We start from the raw sequence: 9,400 nt of genomic DNA, 5'->3' as shown, positions 1-9,400 counted from the left end.
TGTATTCTACGAGCGTGTGCTGTTGAGCAGTTTTGGTTATTTTTGCCGCGAGCTGCAAGTGTCTGCACTGCGTTCTCAGCTGTTCGAAGACCATCATCTGTCGCATATTTTTGTTATATACGTCGATGTCACAGTTCCAAGGGCATTTTAGCGTGCGCCTATACAAGCATGTGCATTTATTGCGCGGTAGGTGTTGTTGCGAGCTGCACGCAGGGTCAGCGGCACCTCTGAGCAGATACACGGATATTTGCGTAACGAGCACTTACGCGCGCTGAGGCACGACATACAGTGCTTCTGAATTAGTCATAGTCAGTATTTAATTGCTTTTATACTCGGATACTAGCTACCCTTTTACTAAATAACCTCTACTCTTCCGTATAACGCCGCCGTTAAAATGGATGTCGAAGGCGTCCACCAAGGTTAACCACGATGTCCACTAATTCGTGGGTGACATGTCTCCCTTAAAATAGAAAAGATAATACTGTTGCACTTCTGTATTGCGAGCGTCCGCGTGTAGTTGGCACTACTCTTGAAGATATTGCGCAGTACCAATTAAAAAATGCCTCAGTGAAACAGCTGTTCTTAGAACATAAAATTTGATTTTAATTGGTAGGATATTTTTGTCAAGGCAGGACACAACTTAACTTTTTCGTGATTCAGGATTACACATAGCACGAACATGAGAGAGCAGCAGATAAAAAAAGACTGAAAAAAGTGGATGCCATGTGCACTCCTACTACCTCGTGTACCTGTAGTTAATGTCCAAATCTATTATAAAAATTATGCGACCATTGGTAAATGATCAACCCATCAATGTTCGATCACAGTTGATCTCTTTCCGTTTACTGCCTGTCGCTTATTTGCACGATGTTTTGCAAGAACGATCGGTTCAACCCATCTGGTAGAACACAAGCATTATCTGTAGCATACAGTGGTTCTCAAGGAGGGGTAAGCGAAGCCATTTCTGGGGGTCCGCGAAACGCATATTTGAACAAAAAACAAAATACGCCTTTTTTGAAGAAACAATATGTCCAATGACAGCGGCCCCTTCTGACTTTTTTTTTGTATGTTTCACCGCATAACGGTTTTGCGTTGCGGCGGAGCTGACTTATGCTTTCCCTTCTCCATGAGATGGCTGTAAAGCTTTTACGGCAATTTTCTACGACATGTGCTTTTCCAGGCTTGCATATTTGAAGAGAAAGGGTAGCAAGAAACAGCTGAAATGTGGCGGCAGACCGCACAACTTACTGACAAGCTGTTGAGATTGAATTGGCGTGACACTTTAGTTTGACCATTCTTTGCCACGGAGAAACACAAGGTACCTATTTCAAGCTGCATGTTGTGCTACTTTAGAAGCCCCCCCCCCCCTTTATCTCTCACTGCAAGGGGTCCCTCATCACTTCCACCGGTCCACAAGCGGTCCTCGAAACATCCATGGCTGAGAACCACTGACAAAGACTTTTTGTTTGAATGCATTACAAATTCTTAAACTTCAAATGATACAATAAATGCAGGTCGTCGTTCTTTATTGGAATCAAAACAATAACATCCAATGTCAATGTAAAAATATACATTTTCATCTACCACATAACCTATCCTCATTATTGAGCAGATGAAATAATATACACAATGCAACCTGAGCACTAATTCACAGCAGTAAAATAATATTAAAGTATAGTTTAAGAATTCATCACAAAGCAAAACACATACACTTCGCAATGCCAGCATGCAAGTACAGTCCAAAGAGATGGCATGCACAGCAGTGGCGTAGCCAGGGGTGGGCACACCGCCCCCCCCCCCCCTCTGAATTTTTTTTTGCTATGGCATACAGAGCCCAAAATGACACTTGACCGCATCTGCCTGACCGGCCCCCACTTCAAATTTTTGCCTATGCCCCTGATGCACAGAGAACTTGGTGTTTGCTTACACATGAAGGCAACTCAATAAGTCAATAAGGGCTTGCAACACTTTTTAGAAATGTGACTGTGCAATAGGCATGTTGGTGTACCATTTTTCTTTATATTGCATCAGTCTGCCCTCAGACATGAAAACATGTTACACATGATTGTGCAGTTCCCTTTTTTGTATAAAGACGTGTGGTGTCGACCATGTATCCACCTGCCAAGGTTTGTAATCACAGTCGCCTTTATTCACATATTTTAAAGAAATAATGTAAATTTATAAAGTTAAGCTTGGGAACAAGACATTATTTCACAACCCTATTCACCCGTATTATTATGCATAAGTATTAGACCAATGGTTACAATATTTACATGCCAGCTAGTGCCATCACATGCGACCGGAAAAGTAGTTCCTCGTCACCTTCACTAGCTTAATTCTTATGGCTCATGCAAAAGTACCACATTGAAAATGAATCCGAATACCATGAAAGGAAAGTTACCTCGGAGATAGGCAATAACATGCTTTAAATTAAAAATTGCCTATAAATACTGGTGGTGGCTTGGCACATTAGAGCCAAGGACTGGACATGCCATGAGGTTGAATAAAAATTGAACAGGCAATAAATAACGGCTGTAAAACAGTCAAGAATCATGCTTAGTAAATTAAATGAGTTTGCATTCAGCATCTTTTCAAGCCATGCAAAATTTTCAAATGCACACTGTTACTGGAAAGTTTGGACTCAGCACCGTGCATAACACAGTGCAGCAGTCCAAGCGCGGGCAATCCTAAATACTGAGAGATGTACAAGATCACCAGTATAGTATACTGTAAGGCACAGGAGCGTTCGTAAAAGAGACCGTCTTGTAGACAAACAGGTGGGCCAAAACTGTTGCTGCTTTGCCAAAAGTGCTGAGTCCTCCTGAAAAAGATTTCAAGTAAAGAAGTCCATTAAGCCTTCTGCATCCATACAAAACACCAACTTGACTTCTCTCGCTGCAGAGTTTTCTAAAAAACATAAAAATACAAAATTAAGAAGCTGCCAAGTATTTTTTGTGAGATATGCATTGAATGTGCAGGACACTTTTATTCTTGTAATATCTAGAAAGACGCAGCTTTATGATACAGAAAGACGGGGCTCACTTCCTTGTCCATGTTTTGCTCCCATGTTTTTATACATGTAGCAAAAGAACAAGGTACAGTAGCTAGTGTGCAGTGTTGCTTGTTCTTTCGTGGAGGCACCTCCTATTAGAAAAATAATTCATTTATCCTCAAAACTTACTGCAAGTTCTCCCAAATAAATGATTTAAAATTCAAAGGCTAGACGGGGCAAAATAGATATATACTTATGAGGCATGCCACAGTGGACAGGTTAGATTTTTTAATTGACATTGAAATATAAAACTCTGCTTATGCCAAAGCAGCATCTAGACGTTGTCTTTCTGACTGCACTTCTGACTAAACCAGCGGTGTACATAGCACCTGCCTGTAAGCACTGCACCATTCTGCTTCTGCGAAACATGAAATGCGTGCGCACTAAAAATTTTCAATGCTGCTTCTGCTTACTATTACCTTAAATCCCTAGCCAACACAAACTAGACAAGCAATTAATATAACTATCAAGTGTAAATGAATGTAAAAATTTTCCTAACAGTGATAACCTAAATCATGAGGCGCATGCAGCCCATCCTGTGCACTGTTCACCTCTGTTCAGCACATTTAATTTGGAAAGTTTAAGAAACTCGCAACACGCTGCTTCAACCTTGTGATTTCAAGATAGAAATCAGAGCGTGAAGGCAGTGCATTAACTTTCAAACTGACTTTCTTAAGACAAGGTTTGAATAAGCACGATAGCCAAAAATATCTCCCACTGTGAATTAAAACTTACACCTAAATTTCATAGTTCAGGGCAAAGCCTCATTCAAGCAGTCACAACCATAGGTCGGCAAACTCACTCAGACTCATATCGAGACGCGAGTCTGAGTGAGTCCTGGTGAGTAAAGCTTTTGTGAGTCCGAGTAAGTTCGGTTGATAAAAATTATGGTCACTCTGAGCGAGTCCGGTTGAGGAAAATTTTGGTGAGTTTCAGTCCGGGTGAGACCTTAGGGCAAAATATATTGCATGAGTGAGTTGGAGTGAGCTCCACATTTTTTGCCGACCTATGGTCCTACATAGTCAACTTCAGCATTACTATCGCTCACGTTTATACTCATGTATACTCCCACCTACTTCAACGCGCTACCGTTCATACATCAGATCAGCTCTATATTTATTGTTCAGAGGCGTGTATTGCGGAGGGAGAGGGGGAGAAGGTGCCTTGACCTCCCCCCGCAAACTTTTTCACGGGAAGTTATTGATAAAAATATCTCGTGTAAGTGATCTCTTTCAGTAAAAAGGTTCTCTTGAATTGCAAACTCTGATAACTCGTGTTAGAAGGTATGTGATCAAAAGGTGCTAAGCAGAGCCCCTATTACGCGAGATAATGGTGTTAACGAGCATTGACACTATGGCAGGAAAAGCTATTTATAGGCTGACGTACTCATGAGTTGACTCACTCAGACTCAAATTGAGCCGTGAGTCTGAGTGAATTATATCTTGGTGAGTCTGAGTTCGAGTGAGTCCGGTTGAGAAAAATTATAGCGAGTCTGTCCGAGTGAGTCCCCACGAGAAAAAGTTTGGTGAGTCTGAGTCCGAGTGAGCCCTAAGGGCAAGATATGTTTGGTGAGTGAGTCTGAGTGAGCTCCACGTTTTTTTGCCGGCCTATGGTCACATCAGGACTAACATTCATGTCGCAAATTTGTGAAACATTTTGCGACTACCGAACATAAAAATAAAGTTAAACACCAAAATAACAAAGCGCTGGTGAGCTTCAATGTACTTCGATGTACATGCCACTTCATTGTTAAGGTAATGCATCACAATACTGAGCATTTGAAGCAAAACGGAAAGGCGAGCCAGTGTGCGGGAAATAGGTGAGGTTCAAGTTTAGGTGTATATTTTCTGCTGTAGCAATAAAGCTTTCAGTTGTGAGTAACCGCTTGTTTTGTGCATTATCTTGTCCTTGTCTTCTTAGCACTGCCATTATATAAGTACTGACTATTTCGCCAGGAACACTATGAATCCCTCAAAATACAGTCAATTTCATGCTACAGGTGTCTATTATCAAGGCACTCTACTGTAAATTCAATATAGTGTTATAGGTGTGACAGAGTGCAGGTGAAGATTCTGCATACTGTATCGGAAGACTGAGATAAGAGCTACCATGAAATTGGACTCAAAATAGAGGTACTGTCAAGGTTTCCGATTTATCAATGACTTGCTTCATTAGACGCTCGTATGCATTGCAGAATTCAGAAATGGATTCTACTTGACCACACTCTCCTAATGAGATTGCTAATACCAACCCAGGTTCTGTGAAGCATCCAGATGATCTTCAAGAGTTCTTATCAAGCTGCTGGTGTCCACAGCTGCATAGCATTGCATGTGCCATTTTGAGCACCATCTGCAAAGTAAAAAAAATTCTACAGATTTTTTGCAGTGACTCACTATTTCATGCTGCACTAAACAGCTGTAAAGCACACCAATACCTAATTCATATAACTGGCATAAATTCAGTTTGATGTCCATGCAAGAAACAATCTATTAACTCTAAATTTATTATCGTAACCCACGCCAACACCAAGAACTAATTCAGTACATAATACGAAACTGGCAGTGTAGATAAAGCGTTTCTTTTTTTACTCTGGGAAAACAGATTCCACAGCTGTAAGATTTTTGTCATTGCTGCTCCTGTTTGATGTTAGCATTGAAAGCGTTGCTGTGCTTCTTACGCAAAAGTGACCTTAGAGACAGACTTTAAGAGGCGTCATACTCTTTCCTGTTTTGTTCTTTTTCTGTAAAGATTCTTTTGTATTATCCTTTATTCCTCGGAGCCTCTTCCTTTGCACAGCATGGCCAGCCTGTTTAAGAACTGGCTAACCTGCCTGTCTTCTCATCAATTTCTTTCTTTCCTTCCTTCATTTTAAGTCTTGCAGCATTTACAAACATACACATCAAGTTCATTAGTGTAGTGTTGCCAACTGCACAAATATTCATAACCTTCACACTATAGCCAACCAAAATTGCACTGCCTGTGTGAGACAAGAACGCAAATACTTGCAGTTTCCAGCTCACTCCACACCTTCCATTTCGTCACAAACACAGCATTTCAGTTTCTGATAAATTAAGTTGTTTACCATGTATCATGCTAATGAAAGAGCTCAAAACAAAGCATAATACAGCATGGAGTAGGTGCACAACTGCACATCCTCTGAGAATTTGCAATAGAATCATCTGGTGACCTGCGTGCCATTGTCTACGGCTTCTGATGCTGCACTAACCTCAACATTTACATTCATCAAGAAGCATGAAGGTAAGAAGCTTAGATATGACTTACAGAAGTAAACCATAAGAAATGGCGAAATGTGTTCTGTTCTCGCTGAACATTAGCTTTTTTTTAACGGTGATAATGTTTAATGGCTGCTTAGCCTTGCTTCAAAACTTCATAATAGTCTTATGCGAGTCACATTTTTTTAATGATTGTCCCTCTGCCATCAGAATTGCATTAACCTGACTTGCACTGATGTGACTGAATAAGTCCGGCACAGCTCACACATCTACAACTGGATGATAATATTCACATGAAATCCAGGAAAGTTCAAGACGTCACTAATTATGTCACAAAACTGTCACTAATTAAGTGACAATACCGTAAAATGCACGTGCTTCATCATACACGCTGTCACTTAGCAGACAACTGTGACATAATATGGCCATAATCATATTTTTGCAGCGCAATCTATTCGCTCTAGTCCAACTAATGACATAATTACCCTATGGTATGCTGCTTTTTTTGTCTTAGACACGAACAAAGTGCGCAATGCAAAATTGTTATCGAAAGGTATTCCCACTTACTAATATTATGGAGTTTTGGAATAGCCTACGCAAGGCCCGTAACCACGGGGGTGGGGGGGGGGCGAAATTCTGATGGAGGGGGTGTTTTGCCGAAAATGAATTATGAAAATAGGCGTTTTTCTAAAAAAGTGAAGGCCGCAAAGGAGGGCTCCCGAAGTTTCGCCCATCTTTTTCTTTAACGTGCACTGCCATCGCAGAGTACACAGGCGTTTAGCACTTCGCCTCCATCGAAACGCTACCGCCGCGGCCGAGATCCAAGCCGCGACTTTCGGGACGGCAGCCGAGCACCGCAACCATCGTACCACCAAGGCTGACAACTACAACTGAATCAAATGAAAACAAAAGTTGGCCTTAATGCACACATGACGGAGTGATAACCACGGTCTCTCGCTTGTGTATATTTTCTGAAAACACGCTGCCGCATTCACGCCTTATGGCAAACAAAGAAGTTATATAGCACAAATTGTCTTTATTGAGGCGTACGCGCTCTTCGATATGCTGGCCGTGCGGAGCCTGTGCCTTCACAAAAGCTTTTTAAACGCGCAGCAGGCATCGCACGTATGTGCAAGTAATGCTTTTCTATTCTGCTTTTTATCGTACTTTCCACGCAACGCACTGTGCAGCACTGCACACCTGAGCGACGCTATACTGAGACGCGAAACTGAGAACACAGAAGCACCACTTACCGTTCGCATTTCCGAATGTGCCGAACCAGGTGCTGGCCGAACACGCATACACAAAGGTGCAAGCTCGCTTGAGTTTCCAGACCATCATGAAACCAACACGTTCACAGTACGGGATGCTGCACTGCCGTCGCTAAATGCCGTTCACGTCCAGCGTCGAGATCACAGTCGCGCACACACGGTACACGGGCACGCACTGCCGACACAGCTGAGCAATTAGGAAACTTAGATGACCGGGCATCGGAAGAAAATGGCGAAGGCAGCGACGGGCGACCGGGGCGATGGCGAGACTTCGACTTTAGCACGCGCGCTTCTCCTCTCCTGGTGCGTGCGTGTGTGTGTGTGTGTGTGTGTGTGTGCGTGTTTTTTTAAACACGAAAGTGTTTTATGCCGGGGTCCACCAATATTTCAGTGACGTATTTCCGTCACAGAAATGACGTCTAAAAATTTACACGATCAGATGGCAAAGAAAAAAAAACCCGCATTTCCCCGAAGGGGAGTATGAGGAAGTGCGAAGCACGGGGTGATGTTATGAGGGGGCGCGCGCGACTAAACTGCAGAGCCGAGCGAAGGAGACGGCAGCGAGAGAGCACGCGCCAGCCGACCCACGGAGGTCTGGCCGTTTTTAAGTGCAAAGCACTTTTACTGATGATGATGATCTGTCTTCCGAACTCGTTCCAAAGAACCCGCAACGCGTTCAACTTGTTGGCGGCGTTGCGCACGCCCGAGATGGGGCTCAGGTTGTTGTCGAACCACAGTCGATCGCACACCGCGCAGCTATATCCGAAGCTGCGGTCCAGAAAGTCTCGCTTGAAGCGCGCGTCCGGCCGATCGAATTCGAGGGCCCGCGCTCGCTCACGCATCGCGCGTCCCCGCGCCAGATCGGCTTCGGGGTGCTCGGCTCGCTTCGCACTACACTGTACTTCGCACGCTTTCGTTCGGCGTCTCGCCGCCGGCTTCATCACCACAGGCAATGCGCGGGGCGCGCGCAGCCACGGAGCGGAGGGCGGAGCGCGCGCAGTCACGTGGGGCGTGACGTCGCTGCGCCGTTGCTACAGACGCTTCTCTCCGCTCCTCGCGCCGTTGCTATGGGACGGCGGATTCAGGGTCGCTTATAAAGTGCATTCGCACTTAAAAAGTTCCGTCAGCGGGCATCGAACCGACGACTGCTCGGTCCGCAACAACTGATGCCGGGCACGCTATCCACTGCGCCACGGTCACAGACTCTCGAGGCCTTACAAACGCGCCCTTTATATCTACCACTCTCCCGGTCGGCGGGGTGGTGTTGCCCTCTGGGAGCGGTAAAGTAATTCTCATTACTGTGGCCTCCGCGATTAGCACCTGCAACGCGTTACACGTCCGTCCCATTCGGCGCGTCTTCAATAGAAGTTCAATTTGGTACTGCCTTAACACGCTGCGAGGTGGGGACCTTAGCCCAAGCGTCGTAAAAGCGTCGGCCTCGCTCATAGCATCAAGCTAATCCAAACCAAAGAATAGTTTTGCGACGCGCGCCTGCCTCACCTGGCTGTAACACCGCGTTCCCCGCTCACACGCTCGCCCCGAGAAAAATCGCGGCCGGGCTACCGGGGCGGCACGACGCGCTTTGCGTTTCGCTCTAGTCCGACCGTTGTGTTTAATCACATTTTAACATGCCGCGGGACGGCGACCAAGTTCAGCGTCCAATACGCGACGCTCTTCTGGCTATCACACCACATTCTCTGATTCCGCTTTCACCATTAACTACTACAGCTACCACAAGGGTTTGTTTAATCATTTAACATGGACGTTAGTCGTCGGGATGGAGATGCACCTCCAATCATCAAAGTGGTTGGATACACATTAAACGGTGCTACAGCAGCGAGACA

The sequence above is a fragment of the Rhipicephalus sanguineus genome, chromosome 1, assembly GCF_013339695.2.
Source record: "Rhipicephalus sanguineus isolate Rsan-2018 chromosome 1, BIME_Rsan_1.4, whole genome shotgun sequence".
NCBI classification, from domain to species: domain Eukaryota; kingdom Metazoa; phylum Arthropoda; class Arachnida; order Ixodida; family Ixodidae; genus Rhipicephalus; species Rhipicephalus sanguineus.
This window is presented reverse-complemented; position numbering follows the sequence as displayed.